Here is a 21157-nt window from a genome sequence, read left to right as displayed (position 1 = left end):
AACAGAGGGAAGATCCAGTCCCTGGATCTTTGGCAGCTCAGCATAGCCTCTGAAGTGACGAGAAAGGCAATGCTGGCCATACTCTGGGTTCAACCCTGCTGGGGGGGTGGGGGCATACATATTAAGATCAAGGCCAGAAGGTCCTCCAAAGGTCTGCAGCATTTGTCTGCAGCATGTAAAGATTCCACACTCTGCCCGTGCAATGCAGCTGGTCAACGATAAATGAGAGCCCACGAAACCTATCAAGTAGTGACCAAGAGAAAACCCAGGATTAAGGGACAGTAACCTGGAGAGCTGCCACGCAAATCACAGCACTTCTAAGTCTCTTTTTGTTTTCCAAAGCCTTCATGCCTGGCTTCTGGTTCTACAGAGGAATACTCTGTGCAACCATACAGAACATCTATGTTAAAAGGAGAAAAACCCTCACAAAGCAACATATGAAGTAGTGGAAAGGTAGATTGGACTACCTGTCTAAACTACTAGTGTGTGAATGCCACGTCACCTACCAGTCAGTTCCCCCAGTTCCTACGGTACATATACAGTGGGATAATATCCTCTACATAAAACCACAAGACTGCAGCCACACGGTCAATTAGAGCAATCAAAGATTATGAGCATGAGCTAGATCCTGGAGCTAAAGGACAAGTTCATTCACTTATTAGCCACAGAACCTTAGGAAACCTATCTCAACTTTCTTGTCTAATATGTATCAAGATATTACATTCTGAGTATTAGGCATAATAGTATATATAACACAGAAAGATATGTTACCTACCAAAAATTTTGGACAAAGCCGTATTATAAATATATATACTACCAAGTAAGCTGAATATTTGGTGTATCATTACTAAAGTAAAGGTAAGAAGGTCCCATGGTGACATTTAAGACAATACTTACATACATATAACATACAAGTATCCCACTCTACACATACAATAGGGAATGGGGAGGTTTGGAAGGTGGCTTAACATCCATACAGTACTTCATACAAAAAGTCAGTATGCAATAAAGATCATAAATAAAAAGCCAACAGCTAACATATGCTGAATGGAAAAGCTAAAGGCTCATTCTCAAAGATCTTGAATAAACCCAAAATGCCCACTTTCACCTCATTATCCAACACAATACTAGAAGTGTTAAGAACAGAAAGAAATAAAGCATACCCATTGGCAAGGAAGAAATCAAGTTGTCAGAACTTGCAGATGACATGGTATTTTATAGAGAGAAAAATCACTAGGACTTCATAAAAAAAACTATTAGAAAATAAGTAAAGCAAAGATGCAGGATCCAAAATCAGCATACAAAAATCAATAGTATTGCAATACTGTAGGATCCAATTATAGGAAATAGAAATCAAAACAGGAATCCCATTCATAATTGGTACACAAATTGCCTATGAATAAACGTAACTAAAAGGTAAAGAATTTCTATGGTTAAAGAAATTGTAGATCCTGCACGCATAGATCGAGAAGAAGCCATGTGTCAAGGCTGAGAAAAGTGGACACTATGAAAATACCCACCCCGCCCAAAGCTAGCTACAGGTTCAACAGAACTCCATGGAAAGCCAGTGACGACATCCTTCACAGACCAGTTTAGGCTCTTTTTGTCATTTACAAAGAGAAGGAAGTGTTCTCTGCGAGTCTTTAGACACTTCAAATATCAAGTAAAATTAAAAGTCTACGTGTGGTCCCAAGATGCAAGGTTGGTCAATCAGAAATGTGTAGCCCATAAAGCACTTTGACTACTGAGAAAGAAAAAAATAGTAATTAAAATTTACCAAGCAAATTTTATAAACATATCTGTGCCAAATACCGATTTTCTTCAAAGTAACAGCATCATATTTATTAACTATGAACATACCTTATTTCCTAATCCTAATGAATGAACACTTTCTATAAAATAGAATATATATGTACATATAGCAGATATCAGTGTTATCACGTGCTAATTATCTGGAACAGAAATTAAGAACCTACACCATTGACAAGAGTTTCAAAATAAATAAGTAAACAAGCAAAGAAACAAACAAACAATATTACTACAAATGAATTTAGCCGAAGAGGCAAAAGATCTCCTCAAAGAAAATAAGAAAACCCTGATGAGAGAACTTAAAGCTGGCGAGAAGGCTCAAGGGAATAAATTTGCCGCCAGGCCCATGTACTCGAGTCGGATTCCTGGACCCTGCAAGTCAGGCCGTGATCTCATGCATGCCAATGGCATGCATGTTTATGTATCAAAACTTGCTTGCGTTCACTGATAATGAATAAATACTGTTTTAAAAGAACTGAAGAAGTCACAAAAACAGAGCCAAAACACTCTCAAACTGCCAGAGGAAATGGAGAAAGGAGCTACACAGGAAGCCTTCTATTATCACACTCGAAAATGTGTTGCACAGTTCTGGTGCTCAAAACAGCATGGCAAAGCATTAGAAACTGGTATGAAGCAATGAAACAAAGCAGAGTCAGGTGTTGACCCCATTCCTATATATACACCTGGCTCTCTACAAAGGCACCAAGAGCAAGCGTGGGAAAGGCAGTCCTGACCGCAAGGCTTGCTGGGGCAGCTGCACATCCATGTGCAGAATAATAAAACTACAACCCTGCCTCATACCGGTTATAAAAATGAACCAAAATTAACCAAAAATATTAAAGAGTGAAATTCAAGACTTGCCAATATGAAAGGCCTAGGAGAAAAATCCAAGAGAAATGCTTCAGGGAATTAAACACAGCAAGGAATTTGCAGGGGAAGACCTCAAAGTCAAGGGAAATGAAACCAAAAATTAGACAAGTGCGGGTTTACCAAACTGCAAAGCTTCTGCATTGCCAAGTGGAGGCATCACTACAGAGACATATTTGTAAACTATACATCTGACACGGACTTAGGGGCTGGGGAGACGCTCAGTTTATGAAGGGTTTGCTGTGTAAGCATGAGGACCTGAGTTAGGGCCCAGCACCTGAGGAAACACTGAATGTGTCCATGCATGCCTGTAATCCCAGTTTCGCCAAGTTCTACGTCCAATGAGAGGCCTCTAAAATAGTCCTCAAAAAAATAATAAAGTGGAAAGCAGCTGAGGGAGACACCTGATAGTCACCTCCATGCCCTCTGTATACACACACAAAATGTACACAAAGAATCAAATAGACATTTAACACGTGGAAGACATATGAATGTCCAACAGCTGTCTATGAAAAATGTTCACCACCATTAATCATCAGGGAAGTGCAATTCTGAAACACATGAAATATCACCTGTGTAGTAAGAATGCTTATTATCAAAAAGACAAGAGATAAAGACTGGGAAGGAAGTGAGTTAGAGACCCCAGGTGCTACTCGAATTAGGATACACTTTGGGCTAAAGAGCATGGCAGTTCCTCAAAATCTTAAAAATATATTATTGTATGAACTGCCAATCTTAATATTCCAAGGAAATGATTAGTCTGCTAAAGAAACAACTACACACCCATGTTCACTGCGACACTAGTAACAATAGCCAAGACATGGAATAAATCTATATGCCAATCAACTGATGAATATGTTAAGGAAAGACAGTAGATTCACCATAGATTATTATTCAGCTATAAAAGAAAGAAATGAAATCCTGTCCCTTATGGAACGGAAGCAACTAGGGATGATTATATTAAGTGAAGAAAGCCAGGCACAAAAAGGCAAATACTGCATGATGTTACTCATACATGGAATCTAACACACCCGACCTCCTAGAATGCAGTTAGCAGGCACCCGAAGCAGGAGGGAGAGAAAGATGGGAAGTGTCTGCTGATGGGTGTAATGTTATGGATCGATAGGAACAGGAAGTTGTGGTGTATTCGTGGGGAGGGAAGTAATTATAGGTATGATAGAACACCACATACTTCAGGAAGGCTGTAGACAGTACTTTGAATGTTTACACAGTGAAGAAATTATAAATTCAAAGGAGATAGAAGATTCTAGCTGAACTTAAATACCACTCCACGTATGAGTATAGGAAACATTCATTACATAGTCCTACAGATATGTACCAGACTCAGTGGCATTGCAGGACAATCTCTGTCATGTTCTCAGCTGAAATGTATGTATGTATGTACATACATACATACATACCTGCATCCCACTTTATATGTGAGTGGCTGTGTGCTATAAAACACAGAGACTCAGAACACCCTGATCATGAACTACGACAAAAGGCAAGTGCAAAATATAAGGCACAAGCCCAAGAAATGCATCATCGATGGAAAAGAACAAGAAACTTCTGAATTGGGGCCACTTTAAAGGTGCTTTCCTTCTGTTCATCAACAGAGTATTGATTACTCATGAGTTGTTTGTCTCCATTTGCGAACCTCCATTTAGCCGGCATTCCGGCTGGTAAGTGAACTACATGGAACATTGAAGTAACGATATAGATCTATGTCTGAAGGGAAGCAGTCCTCATGTAGTCGAAGTTCAGCTGGCAAGGTAAGTTAGTGTGCTTACCAAATGTAAGAGAGTAGTTTATCCCACCAGTAACGCCTCATGGACAGTACTTGGTGTTTCTGGGTCGGTCGCATAAAGAGTAAAATCTATCTTTTGAAAACTGTGGTTTAGCACTGAAGGTCTTCTCCTTGTCGCCTGTGATTGCACAGGCTGCCTTCTCAGACGCCAGAACTCCTTACCTGAGAAATGGATGAAATTAGCATGCCATGCTACCCCACTGAAGAACAGGATTGTTGAGTATCCCTCTACTCTGTAGAATTAATATTTCCAGAATATACCATAGTATTTAAATTTTCATTATAAATAACAAGTTACAAAATTAGTAATTATCATGATCCTTTGGTATGGCAATATGAATTTATCCACAAAAATACGTTCTTAGGTATAGTGTTTGGAGAAGGAATCAACTTTCAGTTTATATATTTAAAACTTCTGGCTTAAACACAGTATTCTTAATTCCTTGTCTTACTGTGTTTCTGAAGGTCATGGGGAGAACAAATTAAAGGCAGGCGCATGTGTGTATACGTATGGCACATACAAGGAACCTGGCTGGCACGGGTCTAGGGTGTTCTTTATTAAGCAATAAATGTTTGTGGCTTAAGCAGATGAGACTGCAGTGTGATTAGAATGTCACCCTCCTGTGTTTCTTTCAGTGGAATATTGGATGGCATCCAGAAAGGGAGGGGAGAAGCTAAGCAAACAGAACAAACTCAACTTAACAAAAGGGAAAAGTGCCACAACCTTCACTAAAAGCATACAATTCTCGACTCAAATAGTTATGGACACTCTTGAATTTCTCCTTTCTTTTACTCTGTCTCAGTCAGGATGTGAGCCCTGCCATTATGTATGGCTCGAGGCTGTTTGTGAGCTTCCTCCCCATCTGGGACTGAGGCAAATTGCAGGTTTCCAGGGAGGGGAATGCTTTTACAGCAGGGATCACCATTTTAGCGCTTCACGTGAACTGTGCCAAGTCCAGTGGCACTACCTGCCTGGCTCGCCGTGACAACCTGGGCACTTGGTTTTGTATTTTCAGTTACTGAAAACATATAGGGGCATTTCAGAAGTCTGGCATTATTCTTTGCTTGAAAACCATAAACACATGAACAACGATTAAAAGTCATTTTACTTCTTTTCCACCTACAAAATGAATGTAATTACTTCAGGGCACACACACACACATACACACACACACGCCTCAATCTACATTTTTTTTTCTCTCATCTTACAAAGTCCACAGTTCCCTTTCAGGTCCCTAGCAGGCTGCCTTTTCCAAAGGCTACAGGCGCTGACTAAAAGCAGCTCTCATTCTGAGGAAGCTGTCAGCAATTACTGCAGTGAACTTTAAATCCTGCCCTCTAACGACTGCAGCAGCCCAGAGATAATGACACAACTTCTCATTGCTTTAAAATGTCAAGCTGACCACTCAGAAATTTCAGTGAGGTTTCTCCAGGAAGGCCCCAAATGATGAGACGCTTATGAGCCTTCTATTTCATCTCCCTTTTCATTACTGCGCTGCCTAACACCTTCACAGTGTAGCAACACCTTCTGGGACACGCCGAGACCTAAACAAACCACAGAAACTGCCATCAGAACAAAGAGAACACCATGTGCCTGGCACCAGCAACCTATCTTTCCCCTTGATCAGACACTATCCTTTAAATTATCTTCGTTTTTCTTCCATATTATCCCCTTCCTAAGTAGTTTAAACCTGTTGCATGCCTTTACCCAATGGCAAGGTAGCTTTCCTTTAATTGAACAGTAGAATTTTAAAATACATATCTATTAACACACAACACACACCACCACCATCACCACTAACAACAACAACTTTTATTTTTGTTGTTCTTACTGGCCTGGAACTTTCTATATAGGCTGGCTATGAACTCACAGAGTTCTGGGAAGACTACTTTCATACATTCAATATTAGATTAATTATCAAATGTTAGGCTCAACTTTTATAACCAGAGGGGGGAAAAACCTCTCCAAACTTTGAATTAACTTTTTAAAAAAATTATTCATTTATTTTTAAGTTTTTATGTGCATGAATATTTGCCTCTCTCTCTCTCTCTCTCTCTCTCTCTCTCTCTCTCTCTCTCTCTCTCTCTCTCTCTCTCTCTCTCTCTCTCACACACACACACACACACATATCTCTCTGATGTACCACATCAGGCCTTATGGAGGCTGCAGGCTGATCCTCTAGCGTCAGAGTCAGAGGAGGTGTAGATACTGGGAGCTGAAACCGGGCCCCTGTAAGAGTAGCAAGTGCTCTTAATTGCTGAGCCATTTTTCTAGGCAGGAAACTAACTTTCCTAACATCATGAGGCTTACAGGCCCAGATGAGATTAGAATTATAAAACTAAAATATAAACAGGAATAGAAGAAAATTATAAATTAGTTTAAAAAAAAAGAAAATAGAAGCCTTGGCCTTGACTATTTTCAAAATAGTATGAGAATGGGTACAAGCTATCAAGAGATCAGACAGGGGTTAGATGGAATAATGTAAACCAGAGACAAAGGGCTTGATGATGGAAAACAGCTTCTTTCTTCTTGTATAAAAATTTTTACTACTATAAACTGGGTGTTGTTGGGACACAGCTATAATTCCAGCACTGGGGAGGCAAAGACAAGAGGATCAAAGGTCAAGGTTATCTTCTGCTACCCACCAAATCTGAGGTCAACCTGGGATACAGGAGATCACGCCTCAAGAGCAAACAAATCATTTTTACTATTGTTTACCTCAAATGCACAGAGGATGTGCACAGAGAGGCTGTATCTAGGGCCTTGCAATCCGCACGCATTTGGGATGGTTGACCTTCTTGTCATCCCTTCCCCATAAAATTAGAAATTAATAGGCAAGCCTAATTCATATTAACAAAATGTGATCCACACTCCAGACACTTGTTAGCGACCCCATGTGAGCAAAACAGGCCCAGATATAATCTACCTGAACACAGAGATGCCAAACAAGGAAACTAGCTCCCTGGAAAGGACACAGTCCTGCCCGGAGAGTAAAGGCCTCTGCGGGAAGAATCATCAGGTGCGATAGTAGGAAAATGATTCAGGAAAGTCTCAATAGCATTTCTGGAAACAAAAGATTCAGGTCCTTCACGATTAAAACCAGCACCATGGGATCCATAATGATTTTAGAAAAACATCAGCTTTCAATGGAAGGGGTGAATAAGCAGGATGGGAAACACTAATATCCTGCAAAGGCCCGTTCAAGTGGGTGGGCTGTACCAACAGGCATTTTTAATGCTTAAGTCCACCTTCCTGGTAGGTACTTACTTAATTTGGTAGAAAACGAAATCAAGGGCCAGAACAACATCATAAAGCTACATACCCATGTCTGCGAGCCAGTCAAATACCTGCACAATGCATTTCATTGGTACAAAGGGAGCCAACTGACTGGAATTTAACACTCATGAAGCACTGATGGAACCATTCACATTGTACTAGGAATTAGATGAAAAGTATTTATTAATAACTAATAGTGGAATATTGAAGAATAAATTCAGATGTGTAATGTTAAATATAGCTCCTTGCCAACATGCAATAGCACTGAATGTGATGTCATCCAACAGTGCAAACCTCTGCAGAAAAGAAAGCAAAAACAGTGAGAAACTCTGTGCTTTACCCCTGGCTCCAGAGGGACAAGTCATATTAGTCCCACCCAGAGATGGTGACAGGTCAGAACAAATTTTCCAGACACTCTGCTATGCATCAAAAACATTACAACAATAGTCTTGCCTTCATAATCTATGCCAAATGGGGAGGTGGAGACCATCAGAATAAAGGTCCAGATTGGGAAAGGAGGGCTCGGAGGCATGCACAAATCCCTGTAACTAAGGACTTTTAGGCCTACCACACCTCAGAATAACCTTCACTTTATTCCTATTTTACTGATGAGGGTTTTAGTGTAGCTTTTACAATATAAACAAGCGAGGCAGAATATTCTCTGATAAGAGTATACATGCCAGTATCAACTGGCAGTTCTCACTAATAATTCATAGACTGTCTCCATCACAAATATAAACACAAGCATCTAATTTTTTTCCAACTAGGAAAGTAGCACTACAATACACGCCTGGTGCTGTGAACCAGCACACACACACACACACACACACACACACACACACACACACACACACAGAGAGAGAGAGAGAGAGGGAGAGAGAGAGAGAAGTTAAAATAAAAACCTAAAATGAAAGCGCCTCAACCCATTATATTCACTATCATTAAATACAAGATTGTCATGACAAGTAATAGAACATTGGTCCAAAAGTAATAGCTTGGTTAAAATTTCTCCTCGCTGATATTAGTCACAAGCTTTGACGGTGCTGCCTATTATCCATCGTAATGAAATTCACCTGTCAGTTCCATTTTGAAATGGTGAATTCTCGTGTTGAATGACAAGAGTAAAATTAAAATATCTTCTCTTTCCCAATCAAATCAACTAATGATGAAAAATAAGAAATAAGTAAGTCAGAAATTTCTGTCACTAATTGGTCAAGGAAAGATTCGTCTTCAGATCTCTTGGTGCTTGTCTTTCCCGGTGATCATCCTGAGGGTTGCCAGTCAGCTACGTGTCTTCTAAATCACTGCACCAGGCAGTGCTCCGAGTACAACTAGCAAAGGTCTGTAGTGCTGTGAGACAGTAGGGAACACTGCAGAGGACGGCCTGTAGTCCATGGACGCTACTGTCATTATCCTTCATTGGGTAGGGAACTTGTCTTATAGCTGAAAATGTCACCACATACCTCATTTTAAAGTCGAGGAGGCAAAGACAAGTCTCCAAGCCTAGTGTTTAATTATCAACTTCCTGAGCTCTCAGAGTAAGTCTGATGAGAAGAAGAAACGTATTTATTTACCTCTGTTTCCTATGTGGGTTAAATTATCAAGCCTAGGTACAGGTTTTATATTTACTAGTATACTTATTTCAAACTTCTAAAGACAGCTGTTTATACACACAGACACACACACACACACACACACACACACACACACACACACACACACGAAAAACCCAAGTATGAAGCTGGTGGTGATGTCACAGCCTTTGATCTCAGCTTTTGGGAGGCAGACAAGTATATCTCTGAGTTTGAGGCCAGCCTGGTCTACAAAGCAAGTTCCAGAGCAGCCAGAATTGTTACACAGAGAAATCCTGTCTCAAAACAAAACAAAACATCCAAAACCCTCAAGTATGAGCTGGAATACGAAATGAAAATTCAACTGAAATGGTATATGAACAGTAAGTTTCAGTTGTTGGAGCCTCAATTATACTCAGTTTTCTAATTGTTTACTCTTTAAACTTATACTACAACCTCAAATTATGCCTAATCAATTTCTCATCTTAAAAAAATCATTTACTAAGGTATAATAAGTCAGAGAGTATTAATGCAGAATACTTATCATACAATACAGCACAGTGTCATTCTGGGCACAAAATGGCAGGAAGTGTAAAGGAACAGATATAAACACTTAAAAATCTAGAATCTTCTACTGTAGAATCTTGGCCGACGAAGGGGAAAATGATAATAGTTTTTCATTGCTTAAGAAAGATCAAAATAAAAGTTAACAAAAGAAACCAATAGTCACTGTGGTACTGGAAACTAAGAAAAATCCAGGTAGAACTAACTAGATATAGGATATCCATCTATTTGTTGGCTATAGATAGAATTTGGTGAGTAAAAACAGGTTAAATATTAGTATTGCAATTTGCTACTGAGTTAATGGAAATAAACTAACTTCACTAATTACCCCTAACGATCTTTCTCTGGAAGGTAAACAGAAAACAAAGGGTCACTCATTTTCTCTTAAACATGACCGTGTCCTACGCCAGGACAGAAACAGTCACATGCTTAGTGGGTAACAGATCGTACATCTGCTCGGAGGGTCTCCACACCGTAAGAAGAGCAGTAGAAGCCAAGGCATGCCTTCCGGTCCCCGAACAGGAATTGCAGAGCACACAAACCAGGAAAGTGGGATAGCTGAAGGGACCCAAGAGGTCTAGTGGAATTTACCATTAACCTAAATGAAGGAAACTCAGAATCACATGAAAATTTTCTCCTAAAATCCACGGGTTGAGAAAAAATGAATTTTAGTTTCATAATATGTGAGGTGTAGAAAATTGTACTATTTGATCTGGTCTCTATAATCATATTCCTGGAACCTCTGCATGAATTTTAATATTTCCACAAGCTTAGGAAAGCTACAAAATGCTTCATGATTTTGCTGAAAAAGTCCAGAGCCCCATCTAAAGATCATTTAAAGGGATAAATAAACAATATTGCAATATATAAGAACAGAACTTTCCAGACACTAGCTGAAACACCAGAACATAGCACCCATTTTGGTTCATTATGTTTTACCTTTTGGTGGCAACTTAATATAAAATTAAATCAAAGAAAATAGATTGTTCTGGCATGTTTATAATGATTATATATAAATACAAATATTCAGTATAGAATATTATTATGTAACTAAGTTGAATGAACTCTTATCTCAGATCTACCAGTATGCTATAGCTACCAGTATATATACATGGAGAAAGTTCTATGATATTACATAGAAGCCAAATTCAAATTTCACTGAGAAACTCGATTTTGCTGTTATTTCAATATTTGCCACTGTTTGCTAGAGCTTTTTGATTAGGAAGAAAACATCCCCTATACTCTCTGCTAACTTTTCCTGAACAAGACTTTTAAGGGAATTTTATTACATTTTAAAAATGTTCATTAAATGTAAATATCCAGGGCCAGTGGGATGGCACATTAGGTATAGACACTCGTCAGATAAGTCTAGGAACATGGGCTCAATCCACAGACCCCACGTGAAGGGGAAAGGACTATCATCCTCTGATGGGCATACAGACAGATACACACACACACACACACACACACACGCACGCACGCACACACACACACACACACACACCACACAAAGTCTTTAAAAATTTAAAAAGTAAACATTTAGAAGAGGAGATAGGCCTGTATCTTAATGGCAAAAATGCTTTTCTTAAAACCAGCCTTCAGTGATTTCAGATTATACCACATATGTTCCAGAACATGCTAAAAAGGCACAGACATCAACTGATCCTTGCTGCCAACAGCACTACATGGTGTTACCAACATACATCTCAGGTAAACTAGAACAGTTCTTTAAAGTGTATCACCTTGTTTATTTGATGTAATTAAGACTTTTCCCAATCTTTGCTTCCCTTGTGTAGTGCAGGCTAGCCTGGAATTTTTATGTAATCCAGGCTGCCCTTGGAGACGTGACCCCTGTGCCCTCTGCCCTGTGCCCTTGTGCCATGTGCACTGGCACACCAACTCTTCCAGCAGCAAAACAGAGCAGTATGGAGCCCAGGGCTGCAGCTTCTGCACACACTAAACAAACGCCTCAGCACTGAGAGCTTCCTCTAACTTCTGACTTTAGTTCTTACTGTGTTCAGTTACCTATGTCTTCATCTCCATTTCAATATGCCCCATTCCCACTCACTCACATGAAATACAAAATGCTAAATCTGGGGGCAATTTTCTGAAAGTTATTGCATGCATTAGTGAAACAAGCCTTTCATGTATGCTGTGTATGTATAGATAACATACATTTATGTATGTTGTATAAATGTATATGGATTAGTCAGTCAAACACATAAGACTAGGGTATTGCTGGACACACTCCACATTAATCAAGAAGAGAGTATGATGCTGAACATGGACAGTTAGCAGGAAGTACATCTGATGCAGTGAGGCCGCTGAGTCTCAGTGCGGAGGATCTGTCAGAGGTTTCTAAAGTGGCAGCCAGTTTTTCCCTAATGCTAGCTGGCTACAACCTGCCATTTGCAAACCTTGCAAACTCTCATTTGAGAATTATAATACAAATCCTTCTTTCCCCAGGCACTAGATGACTTCTTTTAAAATACTGAAACTTGCACCCTTACTGAAAATATTTACCTAGCAACATCATAATCATTAACAGATTTATATTACAATTTATATTAAGATTTAAACAGCATCTATTTAAATTGGTTGCTTTCCAGTTAGAAACAATGCAGCTCCCGCACTTCTGTCCTGATGTAATTCAAGCATTGTCACACAGTAAGCAATGACCAAAAGTAGAGCGACTGAGATGGTTCTTTATTAAATTTGAGTCACATGGCAAAGATGAAAGCAAACGGTGCCTCACTGAGAGTAGATGCAAATTTAAAGCACATAGATGCATCATACGATCAGGTCACTGATTATAAAGTAATTGTTCTAATGCTCTTCTAAAAGTGGAATCATTTAAAGAAAACTGGATTTTTGGAGGGGCCAAGGGTGGAGGTTAGAGGACAACCTCTGGGGCCAGTACTCATAAGCCACCTTGTTTAGACAGTCAGTGTGTGCACCAGGCTAGCTGGCCCGTGGCGATCTGTGGACTCCCACAGAAGCACTGGGGTTACGGGAATGATGGAGGACTCTCATTGGTTAATAAAGAAACTGCCTTGGCTTTTTGATAGGGCAGGATTTAGATAGGTGGAGTAGAATGCTGGGAAGAAGGGAAGTTAGGCAATCACCATGCCTCTCCTCTCTGAGACAGACGCCATGGAGCCAGCCGCCAGGTCAGACATGCTGAATCTTTCCCGGGAAGCCACCACCTTGTGGTGCTACACACATTACTAAATATGGGTTAAAGCAAGATGTGAGAATTAACTAATAAGAGGCTGAAACTAATGGGCCAGGCAATGTTTAAATGAATACAGTTGTGTGTTGTTATTTCAGGGCATAAGCTAGCCAGGTAGCTGGGAGCCGAATGGGAATGCGGCCCTCCGCTCCCATCACTACACGGGCACATGTTTACTGTGGGAGCCATTACACAGGCCTGGACATATGAACTCGGGGCATTAGGCCAGCACAGGGGTTATGGATGCATGTTTACTCTGAGAACTGTTACACGGGCCTGGGCATCTGAGCCCAGGGCATTAGACTGGCACAGGAGGCTCTTTAACCACTGAACTACATCCCTTCACTCCAGAGTCATAAGCTGGATTTTTAAAAGCAATCACTGAAACAAGCAACAACACAATTTTTTAAAAGAGCTGAACTGAACCTCATAAAATTCCATTAAAGTACTTAACTTTTCTCAAATGTTATCAATGCTCTCATATTAGATAGTTTTCTGCTCTTATGGAAAAAAATCTATTTATAGGTATTCGATTTATTTTATTATACTGACTTTGTTTCAATGAAATAGTGATAGTGAAATGTTAGCATACTATACAACCTCATTTTCAATAATGATAATGATAATAATAATATCCCTATGTGTATGACAAAACAAGATACAAATCAGCCAGATCTACTGGAGACATGCTATTATAAATATAAATTAGGAATACAATCTTACTGTGAGAATTGACTGCATTTAATTCCAAGATCGCTATATGCACAGCCTCTCCCACCTTCAGCACTCACCCCCCACCGTCATTGATTGAAACCAAATGTTGGTGTGAAGACCCTTTCAACCCCAAAGTCAAATGCACTTAATACGAATGTATAAGTACAGTTATTACACTTCTGAATTAAATAGTTAACATGTACATTGAAAGAAGCAGGATGGTCTCATTTCCTTATATTCAACACTATGGGATTGGTAATTTCAGTTGTTTATGAAAATTAAAAAAAGACTGATAAATCTACCCTGATTCTATAATTCACTTTAAGAAATCAAAGTATATGAACTTAGAAAGTTGTTATGCATACGACAACGTAAAACTTAGAAAGGGGAGATGCAGTCATGCAATGGTAAAAATACAGCAAAAGGACCGTAGAGCATCTCTAGGTAGCCTGCTTACCATTATAAATATGTGCCTTATGTATATGACATTCACTGATGTCAGTGCAGAGAGGCTTATTAATCTCCTAGCAACCAAATTCTTAACTGCCAGAATTTCAAAAGCAAATGTATATGAAAAACGGAGGGAAAAATAGGAATGCTAGCTCACTGTTTATTTAGGGAAGTAGTTCTTAAACTGTATTGTTGACAAGTGCACACATCCCATGGAGTCTTCTGTAGCTCAAAGATAATAGTAATGTTTGTTTGTTGGTTGTTAATATAAATACTAATTTCTTAAACTATATAAATTTAAATTTTCATTTAGCATTTCTATTAAACCACTGCCCTTAATTATGTCTTATGTTTAACGAGTGTGGGCAAAGAGGAGAGAGAGGAGGATACTTGTAACCCCTGCTGCCATTACTCAGAGAAACTGAGTTCCTTGCAGCCCGGCTCACACGGGAAGACTTGTCAAAGACAAAAAGAAGAGAAGAAAGAATCTGTTGACCCAGAGTGGAAACTTTAGCATTTCAACTAGCAAGCCTTTAACTGACCTCTCTGATTAGGTGCATTTGCAATCAATCAATCAATCAATCAATCAATAAATAAATAAATAAATAAATAAAAAGTATGTTTGCTTTAATTAAAATACTTATTTCTAAAATCTAATTGCTTATGCTTTTTTTTCAACTTTAAATAACTATGATTTTATTAAAGATCCAACCAATAAATCTGCATATGCTTGTGTCCTCAAATCTTTTAACAGAATATCTATCCATGTACATTTTAAAGATTCATGGATATGCGGACTTATTTAGCAAGATCTACTCATTTTAGAAGAGAAGGCAAAAATGGCTGGAATTAGTAAAAAACAAAGTGCAGATAGCAATTCACCAGTGGTAAATGGTAATGGCATATTTTTTTCTATATAAAACAGAGATTGTTTTAACTGTGGGAGAGAAGAGAAAGGAAAAGGAGATGATCTATATTGATTATTGTACCCATGAGACAACCAGAGAAAAAACCCACTAATGTGTGCAGTTAACATGTGTTAATATAATATGTTATATTAATGGCCATTGGCTCCTTCTATGTGACATTTTATTGGTTATTTATTGCATATCAATTGTTGTGCTTTCCAACAACAATATCTATGTCTTACAGAGGTTATGAGAAACACTACTTGGTTATGAATTATATGAAAATGTAAGCTAGGCAATTCTATATACAGTTTACTGAGTAGTTTCGAATCTTCCATCTTATTACATATCACTAGAACATGAGGTGGTAGTGGTAGTATCCTTTTTCAGCATATAAAGAAACTGAGTCCCAGGAAACTCAAATGATTTGCACAAAATCACATAATCAGTAGTTGGAAAGTCTGGGCTCAGATCCTGCCCAACACACACACACACACACACACACACACACACACACCTCCCACAATACTGTTTCTCAACAGTTTGAAAACTGAGTCTAGAACGGTAATTTAAACTTTGGCAAAAATAAGGTGAACGTGGATCACTGAGCTCCCAGTTTTCTGTCCTAGGTGCTCATCCCACCCATCAAAACTGGAAGCACTCCCTGCCAGGAAGGCATATTCCTTTCATTCATTTTAACCAATTGGGCTCATGATTAATGGAGTTCTTTACATTTTCCGTCACCAGATATCTGATAAACAAGTTTGGATGATGGATATTACTGTCTGCTGTATCAGGGTAGAATGAAAAGTTTAACCTATAATTTTAAGATCAATTCTACCGAAAAAGAACTTTAAATACAGTCGCTCCTGCTTATTTCCTGGTTACATGTCCCAAGACCTCTGCTCTAAACTGAATAGCACCAAACCACGCATAGATGTTGATCCCCATAGACACAGCAGCACCGCCACAGTGCCACCGAAACTTCTCAGTCCACGCCTACGCCGAGGGCATCCTTTGTATTGTCACCACCATGCTTTGGAGCCATTAAGTAAAATAAGGGCCACTTGAATATAAGCACCCGGACACTGTGACAGTCTACCTGACAGTCCAGACAGCTGCTAAACGGCTAAGTGGGCAGGTAGTTGCCTAGCAAGAATGTGCCCAAAAAGGACTGATCTGAGCCCCAGAGTGAGACGGAGCAGGTGCCGGGAATCTTCAAAGGGGGTACAATTTAAAACACATTTAACCAACACCGGAGTGAGAACACAGATGAAGGGGACTAGCACACCACACTTTTGTTTTGTTTTGAGGAACAGACTCCACCATAGGCCACTACCATAAAGGTCTTACACGCCACTATGAGGAGCCTGGTATTGTTCATTATAATTGAATAAAATGCTTCCAAGTCTGAGTAAAAATATAAAAGACAGTTTGCCCTCTACCGCTCGCTCTCTCCCATTTCCATTTTCTCTAAAGTGTGAGCACCCTGAAGACATTTAATTACTGCCCATATGTTTTCCAGCCCTCCACTTGGACATGAAGCTCAACCTTCCTATGACAAACCCTAAGTGAGCAATGCTCTGAAATGCTTCCCTGTCAGCTCGCAGGATTGCTACCACTGTCTGGAAGGCTGCCAAAAACTTTTCAAGAAACCAATTACCTAATCTGATAAACTGAAAAGAAATTTTAGTAAAGAACGTGATTTATACTTAAAAATCTATGCATATCCCAATACCAGTTTCTATGAGTTACAGTTGGAAAGTCAGACAGAACAACAGAAAAAGATGAGAAGAAAAAGATGTATGCAGCAAGCATGTGCTTCTGTGCACAGTGAAGTGGCTCAAGGACAGACACACAAATGAGAGAGGTATCTTGGAACAGTTGGTTCTAGTGCCATATATGAAAAAAAAGGGAGTTTTGCGTAACTAGTAATTTGTAACTATTTGATTATGAACTTCTAAAGTTGGGGGTTTGCTTTAAAGCAATCTAGAAGAGGAAAGGTTTCAAATACAATAAGATGAAAAAGATCTGCATATGAACTGATAACTTTGGAAGGTAAGCAGCGAGTCATTTGACTTCTCTACAAAACCAAGTTTTCCATATTAAGAGGAAAAAAACAACAGAATAGCAAATCATCTGAGCAATCAATCAATTCAGGGGCAAGAAATATGGAAACCCAGTAATTATAATTAAAGAAAAAAATAAAAAATTTTGCAATATAAAATATAAGAGGGAAAAATATCTAAAATAATGACAATAAGCAGTATGTGAAAAATCTTCAGTGATGGACATTTCAGATGGTATACATATGAGAAAGCTAAAAGATTATAAATGCTTGCAAATAGTTTCTTATGCCAAATAATGTTTCACTTTCTGGTGCATAGTTTAGAGAAGAAACATTTGCTTTAAAAACTGTAATAAATGTAAAATGGAGTATTTGGGTTAACCATGATGAGAAATATTTTTATCATGATTAAACTACAAGATACCAAATGTCAATAACTTAAAGTCCTAATTATAGTCTTGATAGTTGAAATACACGTGTTAGGAGTGACTTACTCAATTCTTCCTATAATCCATTTAACAAACACACTGCTTAGTATATAGTTTTGACTTCTTGTTGAATTACCTCTCATCATTAAATATCCCTTGATAAAGTGTTGGGCTTGATTTGCTTTTAGTAAAGGTGATAAAGATCATTATTTCATTAATCTCTCTACTATTTTTCAAGACAGACAAACTCAAAAGTCTTAATAGACAGGAAGGCTCAAAAGGGAGCCCAGGAGGCAGGATGTAGTCGCTATCCTCCCAGCAAGCAAATGATGCAGAGGTACACAGAATCCAGATATCAACCACATGTGAAAGGAAACAGAGAAAGGAGGAGAAGGAGATAAAGGGTAGAAAAAAGAGAAGAAGGAGAAAAGAGGAAGAGAGGAAGGAAGGGGGGACCCAGGACAAAACTGTGAGTATGGCACTGTTGCTTTTGCTCCAAATCCAGAAAGTGCAGGCAGTTGATCCGCACTGATCCAAAATGGGGTAACACAAATCATTCATAACTTTGAACATTTACATAAATGCAAACAGCTCAATATCCCATCAAGACAACAAGCCAACAGATGAGGACGATACAGCACGATGAGCACTTTATGTTAGGAGGGATAGAGCAGAGAGTGCCCACGGCAGCTTGGAGGGCTGGGAAGGGCTTGCTGAAGAGAAATATGCCTCAGCTTCAACATAAAGGGGATTGGACAGCTTTGCTGGCCAGCAGACTAACAATGAATACAGATGACTAAGGTAGATTTGAGTGCCACAGCTGGAGGGGAAGACGTTCTTCTGGGGGCAAGAGAACCAGAACCCTGTGAGCAAGCACAAAGTCAGACCAAGAAGGAGTGAGATACCAAGGTGAGACCAGGGAAAACATAACAGAGATTTAGATGGGGACCCCATGAGCCATCTCACTGCTCCCAACATCCTCCCAGGCAAGGGTCACAGCAGAGTCTGCTATGGTTATTCAGCTGCAAGGGTCTGAGGCTAAAATGACAGACATGTTATTAACCGCATTTTCTTAGGAACTATAACAAGTTATCTTTTATAAGAATTGCTTACACCCAATAAAGGGTCATGAAGACAAGTGGAACAGATGATGAGGTTAAAGCTGAAGATATTACGTTACACAAATCAGATATTTAGATTCTCCACAGTGCTAGTCTAGTTGGTGTTGTGCACTGGAGCTGAAACAACTGATTATAAAATCCAGCAGCAATAAAAAATATACTGAAGGTCTGCTATATAAAATGGTTGTGATGTCTTTGCAGAATAGAAGTCATGCCCAAGAATGAGCTTTGCCCTCAAGAGTTTACAGCCAAATTAAGGAAATAAAACAGCTACCTAAACAGATGCGAATTTATACAAAGTCAGGCAATCGTCAGGTAAGCTGTCTCTTTTATTTACCAGTGTCTTTTTATGGGGCCCTGTGGTGCTGAGCCAGCCAGCCATGATGATATGAGAGCAGTGGCAAAGGAGAAACGTTCATCACCAAGTCTAAGCGGCTGGTGACAATGAGGCCAGTCCCTGACGCAGACGATACTATGGCTACAGCTCGAGGATTTGGAACTTAACATGAATGCAGACATACATTGCCACTACAGTTACTCAAAACTCTGTCCTTGAAATGCAAGAAAAACTTAAGCCCCGTCTTTTGAAGTTACAAAATTCTTTTTTCGAAGACTGATGGGAACGTGGGTAAGTTGGTGTTGTGGGCCCTTCGTAAGTACCAAAAGGACCCCCTCACGAATTTGGTGATAATTGTTTTATTTGGGGGTTTCAGCTGATTAGCTTATAGCATCCATAAAAATTGGGGCAGTTTACAACTTCTGACAGTTCTAACCTTCCTTTTTTCCATTCCAAAATGGGCTTGCAAAATAAAATTCCCAAGAAAAGTCTTGGCTTTGCAGGTAGCAGCAACACACACAGGGTCACGCCAAAGCATTTTAGGTTTACTTTGTCCTCCTTTCTGTTTAGATGATGGACATTTTCTACCTGTGATGTAAAACAATGATCTCTCAAAACCTTTTGTTAAAATGCAGCAAGTAGATGGGGGGGGGGGGGGAGGAATGGGAAGGGGGAGAGGTACTAAAGCCTAAGGCAGTAGTAAAACAGCCCAGAACTAAGCAATGCCTTACCTGTGAAAACTTGCTTTTATGACGTTCAAAGTTCAGCCTGTGTCAGGTCAGGGGAACAAACACTGGAGTAAGTCAAGCCTTGCTTTTTAAACACTCAGACTGGCACTGCCCCTCACAGGTTACTGATGCACACCCATACTGCAGAGAAGCAAGCACCTGGGTGGGGGGGTGGGGAGGGACCTGCGTTTCTTCATTTCAAAGCCCAAGTCTGATATTTAGCACCTGTGCATAACAGTGTATGTTAGCCTCAGTTTCCCTACTGGAGAATGTTTCTTTAGTTTGAAATTGGAGACGTAAGCACTGCTTTCCAGAGATGGGTACTTTAAGGAGTAAATGACACACATGCATGAAGTCAATACAGGAAGAGTCCTTACACAGAGTCTGGGGATAGATACTCAGCTCCAGCTCCACCCCCTTCCCACCACAAAAGGGGTCGTGTAGACTCGGCTTCACTCACAGTCACACACTTCCGTGGTCAGGGCCAGAAAATCACTCACCTATTATTTCATGAGGGACAAGGAAATAAACATATATCAGATGATATAAAAGTACCAAAGTCCACAAAATACTTTTGAAACAATGAAAAAATATATGAATTTAAACATTGTCTATGCTACTCAAAAATGGGAATAGGCTTGAGAAAAATTATGGCTTCGACACACTCAAAGTCCCGTGTTGGTAGATACCATGTCTCTCTCAGCCACCTAAAGTCCCATTACATAACACAGTGTACCCTATGGGTAGATGAATGTGCAGTCATATAAAAATACACTCTCCACAAAATAATAAAAGTTAAAAAACGAATAAATAAAAAATATAAACAAAAACAACAGAGGTGCTTCAAAATCCTGAAATCCTCTTAACTCATTGGGAAACCTCTGCAGTTTGCATTTTTAATGGCACACAGTCTGTCTAGCAGCAGAGAGAGCTAAGGGGTTAAGCACACACTGCTCTTCCAAAAGACACAATTCTAGTTCTCAGCACCTCCTTCAGGAAGCTCATAACCACCTGTAACAGCAGCTGTCAGAGATCTGATGCCCTCTTCTGGTGTCTGTGAACAATCTGTTGCACATACACACACACAGAGACACACACACACACGTTATTTTAAAAAAAATCAAACCCCAAATCTATTTTCTGCAAGAATTTTTAGCATGCTTTTAGTAAATTCAACTCTAAAGTCCCAGCGTTATCTGAAGGTTTTCATATATGCCAAAACTGCATCTGGCCTTCTTAGACAAGAAGAACATTGACCTAAGTGGAAGTCACATTC

At 39.4% G+C, this 21157-nt stretch overlaps 1 protein-coding gene across 1 annotated transcript in view; it reads right to left on the bottom strand.

Moving 5' to 3' along the window:
- Window positions 1-21157, bottom strand: part of Ikzf2 (IKAROS family zinc finger 2) — a 140658-nt gene that overhangs the window by 51820 nt on the left and 67681 nt on the right. The gene's annotated exons all lie outside the window — the stretch shown is intronic.

The sequence above is a fragment of the Arvicola amphibius genome, chromosome 8, assembly GCF_903992535.2.
Source record: "Arvicola amphibius chromosome 8, mArvAmp1.2, whole genome shotgun sequence".
NCBI lineage: Eukaryota > Metazoa > Chordata > Mammalia > Rodentia > Cricetidae > Arvicola > Arvicola amphibius.
Note: the sequence above shows the minus strand (reverse complement) of the source record. Positions and strands in the feature narration are given on the sequence as shown.